We start from the raw sequence: 21,956 nt of genomic DNA on the forward strand, positions 1-21,956 counted from the left end.
CACACTGCTCTAACACTGTTCATGCTCTGACACTGACATGCCGCGACACTGACATGCCACTGCTCTGACACTGTTCATGCTTTGACAATGACATACCGCTGCTCTGACACTGTTCATGCTCTGACACTGACATGCCACTGCAATGAGAGAGCCTGTCTGCGCCTGGGGTTAGATGTTGGGGTGAAGATCAGATGCATGTGAGGTGTTCTTCCAGAAATGTGAATCCACGATGAAACCTCCGCCCCATCCTCAAACAATGAGGTTAAGAAAATTGTGCATACTGTGAGGATCCTTTGAAAGAAGTCAAATGATCACCAAGAAATGGCCTGTCCACCCAAGCATAACTTCTGGATTGAGCTGGAATGAGCGTCCTGCAAAGACAGAGCTCTGTAGACCTTTTTTCCAGACTGAGGGCGGTCCCACGTGGAAGCTTGATCTCTGATCCACTCTAGAACAGGGATAATGCAATCCCACTGGTTAGAGGACGTTGGAAGGCAGAAATAAAAGGGACGTTGCTCCTGGTCTCCCGCTACCCTGCATCCTCAGCCACATCTTGCAGTGATTCACCAGGCCACCCCCCTCCTCTCCAGCGGCAATGCAGAGAGTCAAGGGGGGCCGCAGTGACGCAAATCAAGCCTTCATCACCTTCACCCCCTGCTGTGCTCAGGGAGTATTAATAGACTCCCTTTGCTCTTTCTCACTGTGCTTGCACTGCTCCAAGCCCCTCCTTTTTATCCAAAATGACTATATTTTTTCCTGCTCCCGCGCTTTATACTGAATTTCGCTTTCTGCGCTCCCATATCTTTATATTAGTGGTAGACCATCAGTGGTCTTTGTACTGGTACAGTATAGTATTTATTTAGCATGATTTTTTTATGAGGATGGGGGAGACCCCTATACCACCCCTCTTTAGTTTTGACTAGTATGTGGTGCTAAAACGCAACCTATAGGCCAGAAGTATTGCATTGTAGTACAGCTAGGGAAAAATGACAAATGAAGAGGGACACAACGCTTGTAGGTGTATTTTGATAATGTACCCACCCATTCACTGCCCAGGCCCATGTTAATCTCTATGGCCTTTCCCACCCACTTCCTGACCTTTCCCACCCAAAACTCATCCGCCTGGGATCTCTTTGAGCAACCTTTAACAAGCCTTACCATCAAACTGCTTGACGTGCCTGTCAGTGTCTTTTCAAAGCAGTCTTCCGAGAGTTAATTAATTGGAGCTTTAAATGTGCTACTGGTCTAATAAAGATGTCAACCAGGTCTGCTTTCAGATACTTGATTTATAAACACAATATCCTTCACTCAAGTCCTGGTAAAAATAAGCATTGGCAAAGCCAGCAGTTGTGACTTGTGTATAATTTATTAGGCATTTGCCAGGCACTGCTGTTATATACCCAGGTACTTGCAGCTGCTACCATCGATGGCCAGTTAATACCAACACAGGCGTGCCTGGCAAGTACATTTCCCATGCCCAACAAAAGCCCAAACTGTTGGCATTGCCAATGCTTGTTTTCTTTTCTGTTTGTATAGGGCATTTAATTATGTACCATTACCAATGCAACATACTAAGATGTTGTCACCAATGTAAAGACATATTACCCTTTCTGTTTGAAACTGCTTACATGTGATATGTTGCCTCGAGGTCCATGCCCTGAGCACCATCTAGTAGAACGTGTTTTAGATGTTGCTTTTAACGCACAGAAGTACTGCTATACATACGGTTTGCTGGTGATGCCATCAATACCTATTGGATTACGTACACACGGTACACACCTGGGAGCACTCCTGCCGCAGCCTCACGCGCTATTCTCCATCATTCCCCAACTATCGCTCGCATATACGACTGCGCATTAAATCGTCTGAAATACATTCACTGCCCCGTGTTACCTTGTTCGCTTTTTACTTTATCGTCAACGAAAGGAATGTCAAGTGGTCTTCAAATGGTGACATATAAAGAACTGGCAGGCGGCCGGGGCTGGGACATAGCCGCGTAGCTTCCTGTTATGAGAGAGCGTCTGACTCCGCGTGTTCTCCGCAGAGAGTCGTGGGAGCGCGCGCTCTGTGCGCGGACCCACCGCAGGAGCAAGGTCAGCGCGGTAACCGGAGCCAGCCCACAGGAGTGTCAGGGTGTCGTCCCCACAGGGCCCGGGATGATGCGCGGCGCAGCACTCAGAGAGATCACGTGCGCGGAGGCCATGCAGAAATCCATACCCACGACTGCCAAGAGCCATACAAGTAAAGACTCGGGGAAAATCTTAATATATGGCGATTTAACGAAGTGTTTTTCACAATGGTCTAAAAATCAAATAACACCTACCTAACCTTTCCTGCATTAATTAATCACAACCCATGCACTCCATTAGCATGTTCTGTGATCCCCATACTGTATTGGGGTCGCACCCTCTCTAGACCATAAGCGACCTCTTTCACACATGTATTGGGGTGAGAAAACCTGCATATGTAAATAAATAACTGTCTCCCGCTACATGAAAATGGCAACATGTGTTATTCTTCAGTCTACATTTTGCAAGTTGATATTTGTGCCTGTATATATATCTATATATATAGCTTTAATCAAGATTATCAGATTTAATGCAACAAAACTCTTGCAATTCTGCAGATGTGGGAAGCAATGATCATCTTAACTCAGCGTCCCTCGTTGATGACCCCTAAGATCTAATGATGTGTTATTGATGTTACGCTTACGCCTAAGTGCTTTACATAGAACACATGTACATACAATATCACCCAATCGGAGTTGGTACTCATTTATCGACCTCAGAAAAATGAACAGCTGAGTTTGTTGGGATTTGAGCATGTGACCGGTAAACCACACGTAGATAGCAGCATCGAGCTCTCAACCCAATGAGCTATCTTGCCAGTCTCAAATGTTGTATGTCATTGTGAATGCCATCTGTTATGTATGTGCTCATGGGCTTTGCAACAGGTGGAGGTTGAGTTAAGATGACAATCACTTCGCACATCAGCTGAATTTCAGGTACTAGGCCAAAAGAACTTTTTCTTTTTTCCAGTTAGGAAAAAAGACTGACTTAGAAAGACTGCTTCGTGGCCGCGCAGAGCAATCTTTAAAATCGAACTGTCACGCCCTTGCCGCACAGGAGTAGGTGCAGGGGCTGCCAGGCTCTGTGAGCACCAGCAGACTCGTCGTAGGAGTGAGAGGTGACTTTGGGACTGTATGTGTGTGTGCGTGTATGTGTGGGGAGGATGCGTGTTTAGAGGCAGGAAGGGGGTGGTGGGTGGGAAAACATGGGGTTTAAACCTCCCAATTAATGAGAGAATGAGCGGCACAGGGTGGGGATGGGCAAGGAACGGGCAGTATGTCATATTCCCACATTTTAAAGCCAACACAAAAAAGGCCAAAAATAATCTGTCTTTTTTGTGTTTGGGCTTTAAAATGCGGAAATATGGCATAGAACCAAATTTCAAGGGTTTTATTGTGTTAAATCTGATCACCTTAACTGTCCCCTAACTAAAGTTTATTCCTTGAATTTCAAAGGTTTTGTTATACCATAGTTTATTCGAAGGCCTCTAGCCATGGCCTTCAGCCGCGGCCACTGTACATGTTCCACCTATATGTCGCTCCACTGTACATGTTCCACTATCAGCTCCGGCCAATGAGCATCGCTTCCGGCCGTGCACACTGTACATGTTAAAACACTAGGTTTCTTTCAAGCCCACTAGTCAAGGCCTGCGACCATGGGCAGTAGCCACGGCCTTCGGCCATTGCCTTTGCACATGTTGCACCAATAGGTTTCTTTGGGGCCCACTAGTCATGGCCTTTGCACATGTTGCACCAATAGGGTTCTTTGGGCGACGAAAATGCTGAAAAAATCAAAAACTCTTCCTGGCCCTCAAAAGCACTCACAAAGTGCTCTCTCCTCATTCCATGGTCACCCCACTCAGTATGTAATATTTCCACATTTTAAAGCCAACACAAAAACAGCCAAAAATAATCGGTCTTTTTTGAGATTGGGCTTTAAAATGGGGAAATATGACATAGAACTGAATTTCAAGGGTTTTGCTGCATTACATTTGATCAGCTTAACTGTCCCAAAACTAACATTTTTTTCATTGAATTTCAAGGGTTTTGTTATACCATAATTTATTCAAGGGCCTCTAGCCATATCCTTCGGCTGCGGCCACTGTACATGATGCACCAACCACGGTCTTCAGCCGGGGACACTGTGCATGTTGCACCAATAGGTTTCTTTAGGACCCAGTAGCCATGGCCCTCAACCATGGGCGATGTACATGTTCCATCTATACGTCGCTCCACGATACATGTTCCACTGTCAGCCCTGGCCAGTGAGTGTGGCCTCCATCGGTGCCCACTGTATATTTGAAAACACTAGGTTTCTATCAAGCCCAGTAGTCATGACCTGCAACCGTGGCCAGTAGCCACGGCCTTCGTCATGGCCATTGCACATGTTGCACCAATAGGTTTCTTTGGTGCCCACTAGCTGTGGCCTCTGGCCATGGCAACTATACATGCTGCACCAATAGGTTTCTTTGGGTCCCACTAGTCATGGCCTTTGGCCATGGCCACTGTATATGTTGCAGCAATAGGTTTCTTTGGGGCCCACTAGCCGTGGCTTCTGGCCATGTCAACTATACATGTTGTACCAATAGGTTTCTTTGGGTCCCACTAGTCATGGCCTTTGGCCATGGCCACTGTACATGTTGCAGCAATAGGTTTCTTTGGGGCCCAGTAACCATGGCCTTCGGCTATGGGCAGTGGCACAGAGACCCATTACCACCTGCTGAGTAGATGTGATCACTGCAAGTGTACACATTTTTTTCACTCTTTTCCGATTCATGCGGGATTCCCCCTTTAAAGTCAATGAATTACACATTCAGTGGCAATGAACTACTCATTCCCACGGTATTCCCCCGGTACTACCACGATAAAGCAAAAATGCTCAAAAAATCTAAAACTCTTCCCTGCCATCAAAAGCACTCACAAAGTGCTCTCTCCTCATTCCATGGTCACTCCACTCCCCTCAAGAGGCCTCTCCCGTTACCCCCTAAACCTTTTCCTGTGTTGCAGTTCAATTCCCGATGGCTTCTTCCGTTGTAGCTGCAGTAATCTCGCTGGATTCCCCCAGTATTACCCAGATAATACGAATAAGTCCGAACTGTAACCTGCACCCCTAATTCTCCAATTTCACATGGTATCCTCTTTTCCCCTCCCCACCTCTGGCATGGTGCAATTTTATCCCTTTTCCTCCTCCAAATAGCTTTTTCAGCACTTTTCATTTGAGGCTTCCCCAGGCATTACTGCGCTTATAACTCTCATCAAGCAAAAGAAAAATGGTGGCTTTTCATTTCTGAAAGGCCTCTCTGATGCCAAGCACCATGGGAAATATAGCTTTATTTTTGGGAGAAGGGGGCACCCCAGTCCCTGTCAAATATTTTAAACACATATATACGGAATAACCCAAATCCAGTCCCGGAAATTAAGTCAATGCTTTGTGCCCAAGTTGTTTCTTATTTGGTCCAATTCCCACCAGCTTCTTTGCACTTCGGCTTTATAAAACGTGGACTTTTTTCTCTATGGGAAAATATATGGCAGTAGAGCGAAAACAGCATTTTTTTGCTTTCTTAATAACTTTTTCATTTTGTTTTACGAATATTTCCCATAATCGCCAGTCTGGGGTGGGGTGGGGTTGGCAGTGACAACCTTTTTTTTTTTGGAAAATATCAGCCAAATCCACCAAAGGTTATTAGCAAGAGAGTATTCTGACTTCTTATGGCTCATGTCACATACCTCAACTATAGTGCTGCGACCACTGCACTATCATATATATATATATATATATATATATATATATATATATATATATATATATATATATATATATGTATAGATTAGTCTTAATATTTGTTGACATTTTTCTTACAATGAGCACAATTCATTGAATTATTTGCACGGTTCAAAGTGACTTTGTACTGCGGAAAAGTGACTTTGCACTACCAACACAAACCCTGATTCTTGGAACTGTGCAAAGTGTATTAATGCAGTGCAAAGTCTGTGCAAAGTAATTTTATGCTGCAAAAATGACTATGCACTGACTTTGCACTGCAAAAATACACTTTGCAAAGTTCCATGAGTCAGGGTTTGTGTCGACAGTGCAAAGTCACTTTTCAGCAGTGCAAAGACACTTTGTACCGTGCAAAAAAATCCATCAATCGGGCCCTATATGTATAATAGTCTTCATTTTTTTAAAATGTTTCCCATTATATTTATGTATGGTAGTCTTGATTTGTCGTGTTGTTATTTTTGCCACTATATATACAGTAGTCTTGATTTTTGTTGTTGATAGTTTTACAGAATCTCCTTTGGCAGAGTGGGTCTGTCAGATCAGAAAGCACAGTCTCCGGGTGTGATTTATAAAGATTTATAAAGATTTTTTCAAAGGGATTTCCCCATTGAAAAACGTGTTTGCAAATCAGGCTCATAGTGTAGTATGTAAGTATTACTTTGGAACTTCCTCTTTCTTATACCTCTGCGTTAGAGCTTGTCTCTTCCACCCAGTGAAGAGTCAAATCCACTCACCAGATTTTCAAGATACCTGCAACAAATATGAATACATCAAAAGGACCTGTTTTGAATTTCACAAGAGATTATTTGTGTGTCTTCTGGTTACACAGAAAACCCAACTGGATTTCGCATTCCAGGGCGTCGATGAACTCTGTTTTTTTCTTTATTAACAGACTTGGTCCTTAGGGCCAAACAGCGCACAACTGTGGTTTTATGATTTACAAACCCCGATTGTATACTTAGACAGTTCCCTAATTAGGCAATAAAGCAGCATAACAAAGGGTGGTTTGGGGGCTATAAGGTCGCCAGGAGATAATTGTTTCCCATGGGCACCATATAACTTGAGCCACAGCTGAGACCACCTTCTGGAACTCCTCTGCTGGATTTATGATGAGCGCTTTCCAAGAGACCCCTTAATATGCAATGCCATCCATCATGAATGCATGTGTTGATACACTCAGGAAGATAGAGTACCCGGGCAAGTGCCTAAAAGCTCTCAGGATCACAGGGGCCATGCTTTCCATTTAACATTCATCTGTTTGGGAGGGGGAGGGTGGCAGCGAGATTGGCAACAATAGCTTGTTTATGGCTTCTCTAATAAAAATAAACTAGGAACTTATTTTATAAAGGGATTTCCCCCATGTGGGTCCCTACACCTGTGTAATCAAACTTTATTGGTAGGATAAGTCAACCAAGAATTGACAATGTATTGATGTTATTATACGACCAAGCTGTTATTCTGTGAATTCTTATGTTTAATCAGTGTCTCATGTTGGCTCCTATCCTGGGCTGAGCCTATTCCTAAATGTGAATTGATGGTGTTTGTTGCGTATATGCCATTTTATATCGACACAAAGCTGTACTGACAAGAATTGCCAAACCGTACATGGAAGACATATCGTAACACATAATGATGGGCTTTACATTTCCAGGATGATAGTTTATATAAAGAAAGAGGACTGAGCCATCAACCATATGCGCTACACCCTTGAATTGAATATACTGTCTATAATATTTAGTCCAAAAAAGTTGACACAACTCTTAATCAGTTTTCAGAGCATGAAGTCTTATTATACTGGTATGCCACCAAGACGTGTTTCGACCCTTCGACACAGGTCGTCCTCAGGGCTTAGCTCTACCATACATTCAAAAGTAAACAGTTATTTGCAACAAGAAATGATAAATCAGGCAAAAGTGTATCAACATATAACAAAAAAGTTTACATAGCCACATAATATATATGATCTAATTGAGCAGTTACATCCATCACACTTCGTATGTCACATAATTGATATGTCAATTCCCAGCATGAATTGCAACAAGGAAAAGAACGGAATAGGAAAAGACAAGAACAATATTTGACATAAATTAATTAGTCTGATACTTAAATGCATGTCACCCAGCACCAGTCGCATGCATTCACCCATGAGGAACCCGCACCAGAAATGTTACTTAAATAGTTGATAGTTTACATACATATTGTTTCTTCGGGTAACAAACATGGATATACTTTGGTGGACTTTCTACCGTTTCCAGTTTTAGGAGAAAGTGTTTGCAAGACACTACTTCTCCCATGTCACACTTATGGCAGATGGTGGTGGTCTGACTGGGCTGGATCCCTGCCTACCAGTTTTGATGTTTAACCTTTGGTCAATTGTTCTTTATATGTTGACTGTGGTTCTGTGGTTACGTTTGGACCAGGATGAGTAGCAAAGTTGAATTGCTTTTAAGACCATGCAATTTTTGTCCAACTACAGTGAGAGTCGGGCACAGCAAACAAATGCATTAGCTGCTAAATGTTTCTAGTACTGTCAATATTAGCTAAATTGCAGAATACAATGAGACCAGAAAGGCACACAACTGTTCTACTGTATGGCTTGAAGGAGCTTGCAAAATTCCTCATATGATTAGGCATAAGTAAAGGCACTGGTACCCTCATGGATCATAACAATAATTCTTAACATTTCTTACATTTTGAACGATCTGGAGCCATAGACTGGTCTTCATGCCTGTGTAGTTAGTACAGGCTTGATATTTGTCAAGACTCATGTTGTTACTATGAAAATCGACATCCAGTAATATTAACGAATAGAGAATAAGAAAAACATTTTGAACGAACCCAAAATTTCGAAAAACACCAAATATTTAGTATAAATATGTATCGGTGGTGGGGTAATGGATTAAAACGGCTGGGGAGGGGGTTTGGGTGGAATTATAAATCTAGGGAAACAGGGGGCATAGGGAGGGACCCCCCAAATTAAAAACCACATTTATCCAGAATATCAAAAACCAAACTAGAAAAAGAAATAAGCCCTAGGTCCCTGTATGTTGGCCAGCGCATGAGAACAGCATTCAAGATTGATCAAACTTCGGATCAAATCCCAGTGGGCTCAGAGAACAGCAAGATGGGTTGCACAAAAGCTTACACAATTAGCCCAAAGGAATACAAAGCAGAGAAAATATAATGAAAGATAGGACATTTTGCTTTTTTACCCCATCCCTCCAACTACCAACCACAGGGGTCAAGTCCTAAAAATTAAAGTGGGGGGACTAATCAAAAAACGCAATGGTATGTGACGTCACCATACATTAGCACAGTGGTCTTCAAACTTTTTGACCCTGTGCACCCCCTAAGAAAAATTTCTCCGGCCCAGGCCCCCCCTATACACATGGATTCCAAAATTGTACTCGGTTGCGAACGGTTATCACGCGCTGGAGTAGAATGGTGCCCCTAACGAAGGAGTGAATGCCAAACACCACGTTGTTTCAAAATCATGCTTGCAATGATTCAAATCAGATTAGAGGACAAATATTTGTGAACAAAGCATTCCGATTATTTTGCTATAATACAGATGACTCGACTAAAAATAGCGTTGGATATTTATTTCACACAAACGAAAACACCCAATATTGCTGTCCTGTAGTAACATTTGCTATGCAAGTGCTGTAACAATTTGTTTCTCAAGTACAACAACGTACTGTCAATGCTGTCACTTGCAAGTTGGACAGTGGCATACTGGAGAACTAGTGTGAAGGGTGGGCCTACCTTTCACCAGCCAGCCTGTCAATATTGGGTTCAATTTTTGCAATAGCTAACCGCAGGCACACCATTTATCCCCATTCATTTAGCTGGGGAAACTTTTCATCAGATGTCATGTCCCCCCCAACATTTTCAGCAAAGGTACTCCACTGCTTGCCTCCTCTCCTCCATGCCCCCTAATGTGGGGGTCGCAGAGGGAGAGGGGCGCAGGGAGGACCGGTGCTGTATTAATAACGCAGCTCCCCCATGGCAGATTGCTGGAGCCCAGCAATCTGCCATGGGGGAGCCGCGTTGTAAACACAACACCAGCAGAGCAGTTCCAGACCCCAGCTTGCCTCCATGGGCGTAACTTTAGGGGGGACAGGGGTGTTTGTCCCCCCCCAACTTTCATGGCACACCATTTTATCCCCATTCATTTAGCTGGGGAAACTTTCCATCAGATGTCATGTCCCCCCCAACATTTTCAGTAAAGGTACACCACTGCTTGCCTCCTCTCCTCCATGCCCCGTAATGTGGGGGTCGCAGAGGGAGAAGGGCGCAGGGAGGACCAGTGCTGTATTAATAACGCAGCTCCCCCATGGCAGATTGCTGGATCCGAGCAATCTACCATGGGGGAACCGCGCTGTAAACACAACACCGGCAGAGCAGTTCCAGACACCCGCTTGCCTCCATGGGTGTAATTTTAGGGGGGACAGGGGTGTTTGTCCCCCCCCAACTTTCATGGCACACCATTTTATCCCCATTCATTTAGCTGGGGAAACTTTTCATAAAATGTCATGTCCCCCCCAACATTTTCAGCAAAGGTACTCCACTGCTTGCCTTCTCTCCTCCATGCACCCTAATGTTGTGGTCGCATAAGGAGAGGGGCGCAGGGAGGACCGGTGCTGTTTTAATAACGCAGCTCCCCCATGGCAGATTGCTGGAGCCCAGCAATCTGCCATGGGGGAGCTGCGTTATTAATACAGCACCGGCATAGGGGTTTCGGTCCCCCGCTCGCCTCCTCTCCTCCATGCCCCCTTATGTGGGGGTTGCAGAGGGAGAGGGGCGCAGGGGGACCGGTGCCGCATTAATAACACAGCTCCCCCAGGGCAGATTGCTGGGCTCCAGCAATCTGCCATGGGGGAGCCGCGTTGTAAAGAACACCGGCAGAGCAGTTTCGGTCCCCTGCTCGCCTCCTCTCCTCCATGCCCCCTAATGTGGGGACGCAGGGGGAGAGGGGCGCAGGGGGGACCGGTGCTGCATTAATAACACGGCTCGCGTTAAAAATAAATGGGAAGGGGTGACTTACCTCTCACACGCGTCGGCGGCAGCAGCAGCAGGGAACATAGGACACCACAACGCAGCCTGGACGCACGATCCAAATGCAGGAAAGCGCGCGTCCAGGCTGCGTTTATTTCCTGTTTCATGGCCACGCCCACACCACATCGAACTGGCTGAGCATGTGCATGGGAGCCAGTGGCTCCCCATTGCACATGCTCAGTTCAGTGCAGCAGAAAAAAAAAAAACGTTACTCTTTTTCTTTTCTTCTGCAAGGCATCACTCGCCCCCCCAGGCATGGTGACGTGCCCCCCAACGGGGGCGTGCCCCACAGATTGAAGACCTCTGCATTAGCATATCAAGGTGAAATATGCACATTTCATTAAATTGGCTTTGCATAACCACCCAAATTGCACCGGACGAATGACATTTGCCTTTCATAAAATCAACACACACATAAAACCAAGAGAGGATATTTTCTTCTAATAGTGTTTTGGAAAACGTTAAAAGGTGTGCATGTTTTAAACGCCAAGAACCAATACAAATGCTTTCCCTGTGACTTGCAGTACCGAAATGAGACATTTCAATTTCATTTCACTTTCAGTTGTTCATTACTTTTCATCAGCTTACATAGTGCAGTGGTGAAGTGCCTGGCCTGCAAGCGTTTCGATCCCCGACGTCGGCTTTAATTCATAAATACAAAGAGGACATTCAATATTTGTTATTTTAGCTGGGGGGGGCTGAGTCCACCCTCTGAAAAAAGTGGGTAGACTCCACCCCCCCGCGTGTACCCTCGAATTGACCCCTGACCAGGGTTGGATTGGCCTCTCTGCCTTTCGGTCGGTGGCCGGCCCGAAAACGTCCCTGGGGAGTGGGGGCCGGTTTTTGGCTATGTCTGGGCCGGTTTGGAAGAAAGAAAAATTGTAAAAAATATGTATTTTTTTTTACATTTTTCTTTTTTTTTTCAAAAAGCCTTTCATCCTTCTTAGGTCCAAAAATGAGTACCAATACAGGTTGGGTTATATTGTATGCATATTTGTTCTATAAAAAAGAGCTTAAGCGTAAGTGCTATACAATAACTTATTATCATTTGTCCTTGGACGTCTGCTTGGATTCAAAGTAATTTAGTGTACTTAGGAACAATGCTATTTGATGCCACTTCCTGTTTTGTCAAGGGGTGAAAGGCTGTGTCTCATCGCTTCCCGCGATGTCACTTTGGGGTGTGGTCAAATGACATCACTTCCGGTGATGTCATCAGAGGTCAAGGGTCATGAGGCGAGGGGTTGGCCACTTTTTTGAGGCGAGGGGTGGGCCACTTTTTTTGGGTGACCAGGCCTATTTCTTGTCCCAGTCTGATCCTGGCCCTGACCAACTAACATGTGAACATACAACCTTCTGTGTCGTCCTCTGGTTTCATCTCTGTTTAGGATAGATTTAGCAAACATTTTTTTAAGTGCATTGAATTTCATTACTTTGGAGCAACTAAGAGGGAAGTGGTCTCATTTTCGGGGGAGCGAGTGGCGATATTCGGTGTCCGGTTGCTGTTGCTACCATGATCCTCAATATATATTATTTGCCAAGTTTATCATATTTCAGGAAGTCAGGAAGACCTTGCTAATTTAACATGCTGATGTCATCGATAACCAGTGAGCTAAAGCTTGCCTCTCTTTCGTAAAACCTGGATGTCCGCAGCTACCAGAAGCCGAACCTCACTGAAGCATGAATCCGTCACCACAGAAATCCCACCAGACAGACCCAGAACTGGCTGAAAGACATGAAGCACAAGACATTCGCCCAACAGCTCATTCCCAACGCAAAGTAACTTGGATTCACCATTGATTGTGACCTGTCCTTCAAGGCCCATGTCTTCTAACAAGGACAGACTCTATGGCACCAGCTCATTTTTCTGGCCGTTCGACAGAACTTCATATTTCAGAACCATCCTACAGCGCTTGATCGTATCCCAGAGCAACGCCCTCCATGTACGAGTCCCAGCCTCCTCCCTCACCCTGTTTAAGTTGTTCCATTATGTTGCACCCTAACTCATCAAAGTGAGCCGTCATTTCATCACAGTTTTCCTATTCATAAAGACCTGCACTGGCTCCATTGGAAGTCTGCATCACCTTTAAGACAGGCTGCGTTACCTACAAGATAGCCACAGCCATAGCTCCTTCCGTCCTGGCTGAGCACGTGCTCATCTCTGGAGGACAACACACCACAAGCAGGCATGCTATTGCCAGATTCGAAAATAAGAACTGAAGACCAGAAAGCAACCTTACTGCTATACACCAGCACTGGGCAACAGCATGCAATGTACCCCCATCATGCTTTTTAAGAAGGAACTGGAGTCTCTAGTCTTTGAGGAACATATTGTACGACTCTGATCGCGCGATCATGGGCAAGCACCCTCACTCCCCCTGTTGTAATCTCTCCTTCTACTACAGAGCACTCTGTCGCTCCTCGGACAAGTTTGCGCTTTAGAAAGGCCACGCATACGTAAACATTCTAACGTTTCCCCGCGACAAAAGCAATCAACATGGATAAACTGTGCTCTGTACAATAAATGCACAAGCTTCAGCCCTCGACACAATGATTTGCACCTGTACCTTGTGGGCTAAAAGCCAATTTGGCCCAGTGACACCCTTAACAATCACTTGATTTAAAAGATTTACATTTGGATATTAATGTTGTCTGTGTGTTTTTTTTTTCTTCAGATTAGTCCGAAATTTTGAGAGACAATTAAATTATAGTCAGCATTGTTATTGCCCATATGTTATGATAGGTTATGTTGATTCATACCGTGCTCCGCTACCATTTGCATGGCCTCTAGGCGTGTATTTGATAACTGCAGCTGTGAGGTAGGTTTCAGTTTACAACTGTGGTTGAGTAATTCAGATGTTGTCTGATACGCTGAAATAGAGGCCCTGAATCCTTATTTTTACTAATCTAAATGACTACAAGAAAAACAAACTTTAAAGCTGCTTTCAATTGGCTAAGCTAACCTCGACTTCGGCAATATATCAGGATGGATAATTTTGCAATGTAGCTAACCATGTAAAAATCATAATTTACATTTTTTAAACTAGAGTGCAACAAACTATATTACATCAATTTCCCCACAAGCTCTATTCCTCATTAATTTAGGACACTACTTTGCAACGGGTTATTACAGCGGTAATTCGAACTAAGCCTCTTACAGTGATCAAAGAGCTCGGTGTTGCACTCAGCTTCTCTGCTTGCTAAGGCTACTTAAGGCAGACACATATGTAATAAACTTGTAGATGGATACCTGTAAGCACAAGGGATACATTTCACCACGTGGTTCTGAGTGACCCCTGATAGGCCTCAACATCAAGGTCTGAGTTGCTGCCTTTCATGCCACATGGAGTCCTGCTTTTGATACTGGTGTTGCCCTTCTACAATGTTGTCCTCTCTTCCCGACCACAACCCAAAGCTCGCCTCCTACCAGACTTCCCACACCCTTATTCTTGCACCTCCCCCCAAGAAGCAAAGCACGACCCTGTGTCCAGAGAGCCACCCCAATGAATCTTACGCGATGTTCACTTATTAAACTTTTTAGGTGCAAGCTGCAGATTTTCCCTGAATGCCGCCATCTTGCAATCGCAGCACCCAAATGAGATCCTCCGTAGTTTTGAGGAAAAGTAGCGAAAAACAAAATAGTTACAATCCAGTTGAAGATGCCCGGGAATATATCTGGATATTTTGCATCCATGCACAATGGTCAATAGTTGCTTCAGTCTACCTTTGGAGAACTTGTACGGTAAACTCAAGGTCCACCAAATGTCCACTGTTGCTGTAGGCCTACCTAGGTCAATGCGTTTCCCACCCTGGTGGACTGTTTGGCATGCTCCGACTCACACTTTACACAATAGACGGCTACGTTATGAGCATCTTTATAACTCAAGAATGTAACTACAGAGGATGTCACTATGATCTGTGATTCGATCTTTTGTCGTGGCCATGGTCCATGGTGATAACTAATACATATTGTGACCATGGACCTTGAACCACCAACAAAGCACGTGTCCAAGGATCAAGGTTTACGTTAAGTAGACCTTTTTGATAAACAAAGGAAGTAGCTGCAGACCACAGTCTCTGTTTATCACAAAGGATTGCGAGCACATGGTATATACCCAGTGTTCATGTTCGGTGGAACCGTGTGGAAAATGCAGTAGGCAGCCTGGAGCCATACTCCATACTTAGTGGACCTTTGTTGTACATATGGAGAGTGTGCCACAGTCGGTGTACATGTTTGGAAAACCTGGTTGCTAAAAACAGGCTTTCGTTTGTGGCCATGGCCATTGCCCTAGTGCAAGAGCAGCTTCCTTGGGGTAAAAGTGCACTGGAAAAGCAGGCATGTGCCAAATGTGCACAAGAGGCCTGCCAGAGCAAATGTTTCGAGTGGAACATTGTGGTGAACCAAAATCACCCTGGGGAACATTACACCCGGGCTTCTTCAAGAGCAGCTTTTCATTGGTGTACTTTTGCCACTTTGCAATGTTAGCGCATTTGAGTTTTCCCTCCTGTAACTTTCCTAAATGCAAGTTTTCCCTGAGGTGACTTCCACTGCTGCTGGGCTGCTCCAGTGCTGTACAATTTTGACCCATGTCGATTTCGTACAGGCGTACCTACGGAGTTTACACCCAGCCCAGTTACTGACCAATAGTTTATCAGAAATAGTATCCAACATTTAAAATGTGCATCAATCCTAAAATAAGAGAATCAGATGTTGAGCCAATATTTTTCTCTGAGGCCAACACTTGTCAATGGAATCAGAGAAAGGTAGGTGAATTGTTGTGTGTTCGAGTTGTATTGAAAGAACTGTTTTGTTTTTTTAATCAGAGAACCAATGCCAAGGTGTATGCCTACACTGTGGAGTATTTCAATCTATTGCCTAGAAGATGCATTTATATTTGTTTTTCTAGGTATGGATGTTTGTGTGAATGGGAATGAAAACATTAGCGAGACAATAGACAATCATGTTGAACATCATTGGTGACATCCTCAGCCTCAAACGTTAACCACCTTTCATTTCTTGATTTATTATTTTAAATGAAAATATTCAGATTAAAAGCAGCCTGTTTCTTGTCCCAGATTTCATGATGGGATTGTCGTACAAGGGGAGGTATTACTTCAGCGATATTTCTCTGGAAAAAGAATCACTAGAAAAGTAAATATATTCCATGGATATGCCATCACAGATATAATTCAAACTCATAATAAAGTGACCAGATTAAAGCAATTTCAGTTTTTATGAATGTGGTTCATTCTACCTCTTTAACGTATAGGCCACTACTGTTCCATGATAATTGAACACTCTTGTTAGGGTGTTTGAGTTGGCTCAGCCACATAGAAACATCAGATTCCAAGCACTATTAAAAAGTAATGGCCTGGAATTTCACGTCGCATGATGGCTTGGCCAAGCCAAAGACCCTCGGTGGCTGCTCTTTTCCACTCACACTTTCTGTCTGTGCCTTGCTTCCCAGCTCCCGCTCTCTGTTACCTTCCGACTCTCACGCGCAAACTATTGCTGCCCCCGTGGCCCACCCCAGGCTCTTCCTTACTGTTCATTCAGGCCACCTTTCTATTCCCTTTAGCCACAGCCCCACAGACTCTCTGGTCCCCCGTCCCATTGCAGACTCCACCGGCTAAAGCCACAGTCCAACTTCCAATTACAAATTACAATATCTCAGGTGTGTATGTTCACAGATGGCAATTGACTGAGGAAGGGACTCTGGCCAAAACATGTGTCCTTTCCTGCAGGACTAGGCTAAATGCTCAGGCACCCGTAGTAACACTGTCTACGGAACCATGCCTGACCGTGGCCATTTCCCAGGACTTTCTCCTCGTTGGTCACCATGAAACACCTTCACAGCTCTCCCCTAGATCTGCCGTGTTCACTTCTTGCTACTACTCTGTAGTCGCCGCGGTCACCGAGTGCTAATGCCACTGATGCACTCCTGATTAGATTCTGGAGGGAGGGCCTGTAAAAGGGGACCCTGCTGCGCTGTGGCACCCCTAAACACGTAGATTTCTTGGGGTCATATTAAAGTGTGGCAGACTGAGGGCTGAAACAGTGTCATAGCCTGCAACACATCTCTGGCATCAAGGTCATTCTCAGGTGTGGCAGTCGAGGAACTACTATTGAATTCTTGTATAAAGGTCATTCTCCAGTGTGGTGGTGGTAGGTGTGTGGCTACGGCTGTGAGCTGGCATCAGCTGGAATGTACTTTCGTCTGTGAAGGTCCTACTTCTGGTCCTCTGGAGACATAGGAGGTAGAAGGTGTGGCAGTCGAGGGAATGCCATTGAATTCTTGTATCAAGGCCCTTCTCTTGTGTGGTGGTGGTGGTAGGTGTGTGGTTATGGCTGTGAGCTGGCATCAGCTGGTATGTGCTTCCCTCTGTGGAGGTCCTACTTCTGGTGCTCTGGAGATATAGAAGGTCGGACGTGTGGCAGTCGATGAAATGCCATTGAATTCTTGTATCAAGGCCATTCTCCAGTGTGGTGGTGGTAGGTGTGTGGCTATGGCTGTGTGCTGGCATCAGCTGGTATGCACCTCCCTCTGTGGAGGTCCTACTTCCCGTGCTCTGGAGATATAGAAGGTAGGAGATGTGGCAGTCGAGGAGACGGCATTGAATTCTTGTATCAAGGCCATTCTCTAGTGTGGTGATGGTAGGTGTGTGGCTATGGCTGTGAGCTGGCATCAGGTGGTAGGTGCTTCACTCTCTGGAGGTCCTACTTTCGGTGTTCTGGAGATATAGGAGGTAGGAGGTGTAGCAGTCGAGGAAACGCCATTGAATTCTTGTATCAAGGCCCTTCTCTTGTGTGGTAGTGATAGGTGTGTGGCTATGGCTATGCGCTGGCATCAGCTGGTATGCGCGTCCCTCTGTGGAGGTCCTACTTCCAGTGCTCTGGAGATATTGAAGGTAGGAGGCGTGGCAGTCGAGGAAATGCCATTGAATTCTTGTATCAAGGCCCTTCTCTTGTGTGGTGGTGGTAGGTGTGTGGCTATGGCTGTGCGCTAGCATCAGCTGGTATGCGCTTCCCTCTGTGGAGGTTCTCCTTCCAGTGTTCTGGAGATATAGAAGGTAGGAGGTGTAGCAGTCGAGGAAACGCCATTGAATTCTTGTATCAAGGCCCTTCTCTTGTGTGGTGGTGGTATGTGTGCAGTTATGGCTGTGTGCTGGCTTTAGCAGGACTGCGCTTCCCTCTGTGGAGATCCTACTTCTGGTGCTCTGGAGATATAGAAGTTAGGAGGTGACTGCAGAGGTGCCAGAAGCTATTCTTGGTGTGATCCTACTATCCAAGGCGTGGCAGCCAGGTTAGGAAGGAGGATGAAGAGGCTGCTGAGACATGTCCTTACACAGGATTCTTCCTGGAGCTTCAGCATGAGTGTGATGGGAGCGTTAAGAGTCAATTAGGGAATGTAACTCAAAGATGTGACGTCTTGACGTTTTTTTAAACAATTCAGCTTGTCATGTGCACACCGTATAAAGGCAGACATTGCCACTAATTGGATATTATTCTAAAAAGTATTAAGAAAGTCCCCCTCAGGCGAGCAGCCGTTCACAGATCTAAGGCGGGCAAAGCATTCCTCGGCTTTATCGAGAGCGTGCATTACGATGCACTCGGGGAGTTCGTTCTGGATCAAAGCGATCAGATAAGCATTCAATTACCTATTACACTCGGGCAGTTAATTACTGCAAAGCTATTTAATTAACTAAGCATCGATGTTTGCCCAGAGCAGACGTGTTCTGAGCTGCAATACCCACATAAAAAGTGTTAACCCGCGATGGAATTCAGCTGCCGGGTGCAAGTGAGGAAGTGTAGTTTTGTAGCTACGTGACTGTGTTTAGATGTGTGAGCAGCAGGTGCCAGGGCACGCTTTCCTCGCAACTCCACGACCCCCTCCCCTCCCACCACCCCCCCCCCCCCCCCCCGACGTCCCCATGCTTGCTTTTGGGCGAATCACCATCTCTTCCAGTTGTTCACGCCTGGCGCAGTGTAACTATACAAAGATATGTTTACGCCAGCCCCAGCATCAACTATTACAATCCAAAAATGGATTGCAAATAAATTCTTAGATTGTTCGGTCCTTATTTGATGGTTTAGCGTGCGCGAATAGCACCTGGCAGTTGATTCGGGCAGTGGCATTATCACCTGGCAAATTCTGACCAGGTATGTATGTGACTATAAGCAATGGTAAGTGACATCCTGGGAAATGAACATGGAACATTTCATTCAATTGGCCAGGCCTAGTGGGGGAAAGTGCATACGGGGAACACGCACTTTCCTCTACAGAAAATGAGCACACGAAAAAAAACAATCGGGGCGTAGGATTTCCTAGAACAGTGCTGAAAAAGTATAAACGATGCTCACCTTGTAAACCTGAGAATCTGTACTGCAAGTCTCAACATGAGGCACTTGACACAAGTTACTCTTAACCTTGCGTGTGGTTTTGTGGGGAAGTGTCTGGCCAGGCAGAGAACCAGACGTCAAATCCCAGCTTCAGAATTGTTCACACATAAACTAAACTGCTAAATCATTGAAAAGGAGTAAAATAACTTGTTTTTACTGGCAGATTCAAAAACATATGAGGGGGCCGCCTCTACCTTCTGAAGACATGGAGCCAATCAACCAGGGTGTACCCTCAACTCCTGCCCTGATTAAATGCCCAGCTTGCGCAAACATTGTGATGTTGACGTGTTTTACTATTTTTTTAAGTTGGGAGGAAAATTATGTTTTAGCGAGTAAGAAAGTAATTCTCATTCCCACGGGAGATATATTTTTTAGGCTAGTATAAATATGTTTTAACTTTAAAAGGAATTTTTTAAAATCCATTCTTGTTTGCACATGCTAACTCTTTGGAAATTTAAGGAGCCATTTCTACTTTAAAGTCCCAGGAGATGAGCGAAGGGTGAATGTGGAAGCAAAATCTTTCGCTGAAATGGCAGCTGTACCGGTGGCCAATACACTATCTGATCCCAAATTGAATAATCTGGATCTGATATCTGTAGGTGCTTTGGGTGTTACTATCCGGCAAATCCAACTCAATATAGAGGCAATTAAGAAATCACTTCCAAATGGAAGAAATTATGGGAGTGTGAGTATGATATCTCCTAAGCAGGAAATTATTCCCATAAGGGAGGGGGGAGACAGCCCCTCAGCGCTACTAGATTTGATTGATCTTTCTGATGGCACTATGAAAGAGATGTGTGAAAGTATGACTGACTTGGCTTTGGAAGGTGGGAATGAAAAGCAGATTGTGGTACTTACACGGAGAGAAGGGAGAACTATAGCTAGAACACAGAAAAGGGACGCCAAGAATAATAAGTCGAAAAATACAAAACAAATGAAAACAAAAAATGCTCCAGAAGCTTTAATAGGCTAACCTAAGATAGCAATGGCAGCGAATCACGATGAGGAGAATTGCTTACATCAACTTGATGAGGAGTCTAAGGTACACTTAGACGTTATCCCTGAGGGAACACAAAATGGAAGACATCAACCGAAAAAGTGTACACGCAAGACAAAACATATGAATGTGGGATGTGGCCAGACTGTGGTGGAGCCATCTGTTGATTTGATTCTTCGACCTCAGAAAAAGGGGCAGACTGTACCGTCTAGTATAGGTACCTCAGGTGTTCAAACAGCTCTATCACAATTCTACCCAGTGAAAAACAAGATAATTGCTAAGAAAGTTGAGCAAGACCTCCAGAGCGGGAATTCGACTAACATTAATAGTTGTATAGATGAGCTGATAGGTGAGCCTGGTACGATAGGGATGGTTGACAGTGAAACACAAGGTGAGGAAGCAAAGATGGGTCTCTCTGAGGGAGAACAGGAGGGATCTCAAGAGGTAGAAACTGAACCTACAGGCCAAACAAACAAGCAATCGTCCAGCAATAAGATAGGTCGAAATTCCACCCTAAAGGGGAATGAAGAGGAAACACAACAAGAAGTATTAAAAGAGATAAACAATCCTGATAGTGGAAAGAATGATGAAATCTATGAGGAGAAATTGATACCAGGAATGCCAATTATCATGGGCTGGGAAAGTAATGAGGTAATAAATGGTAGAGCCATCTTAAATAGGACATTTATGCAAAAAACTTTCCAAGCGATTCCCCCCCTTCACTCAGATGACATGGAATGGATCCGCCTTGCCACAAACTACAACCAACGTATGATCTGCAGTTTCCATTCCATGATCATCATGAGAATGATATGGGATCAGAGGGAAAACATTATTGCCCTTGGTCTGATTCCTCACATATTCCAGAATGAAAAAGATGCTTAGAAGTTTTTGCAAACCCCGCCTGTAAGTGAGATCAAAAAGGTGAGACGATACTAAACGGGCCACAGCTAAATATTAGTGCAGATACTATCAAACAAATTTTGGCACTTGTGGTTGCGCTCAATGGGGTCACACCTGGTCCAAGTGACATTGTAAACCCACCTGTGAAGGCAAACTCGTGTACGTTAGCGTAACGAGGGTCCATTAAGAATCATGTCATAGAATTGTTGTGGTCTGGCAAACCTTTTGCGCTGGTTTGGTAAGAATGACTTAAGTAGCTGTCCACAAATTATTCTTCTCCAAGAGACCATGCACATGTCAATTTTCGATATAGCAGGGTTTGGCTGCTATACGAAACCAGCAATGAAAGGTCATAAGGGCCGGCCCTCAGGCGGTCTAGCAATCCTTGTCAGCAATGAATGTAAATATGATCCTGTGTTGCTATATGAGGATGGAGGTGTGATGGCTCTACAATTGAATCCACAAAATTTAACAGAACTAACCATAGTAATCTTTTGCATTTACTGGAATAGGTTAACAATTACTTGGGATCAAATGGTTAATACGGTAGATGGTGTATTGGAAGATATATTTGTCAATATGACTCAAGTGGGGATTATATTAGGAGGTGATTTTAATTCCTCGTGTTATCAAAATAAGGGCTTAAATAAGAATCCGGGTAATATAAATGCTTCCTTGACAATTAAAAATGGACACAAGTGGGAGAATCATTTCTTCGGATGGGACATCCAGCTTGTACACCCCCTCGCTA

At 44.6% G+C, this 21,956-nt stretch overlaps 1 protein-coding gene across 1 annotated transcript in view; it reads left to right on the top strand.

Moving 5' to 3' along the window:
- SLIT1 (slit guidance ligand 1) overlaps positions 1-21,956 on the top strand; it is a 1,063,959-nt gene that overhangs the window by 675,131 nt on the left and 366,872 nt on the right. The gene's annotated exons all lie outside the window — the stretch shown is intronic.

Source organism: Ambystoma mexicanum, chromosome 8 (assembly GCF_040938575.1).
Source record: "Ambystoma mexicanum isolate Mex_15411 chromosome 8, UKY_AmexF1_1, whole genome shotgun sequence".
Lineage (NCBI taxonomy): Eukaryota > Metazoa > Chordata > Amphibia > Caudata > Ambystomatidae > Ambystoma > Ambystoma mexicanum.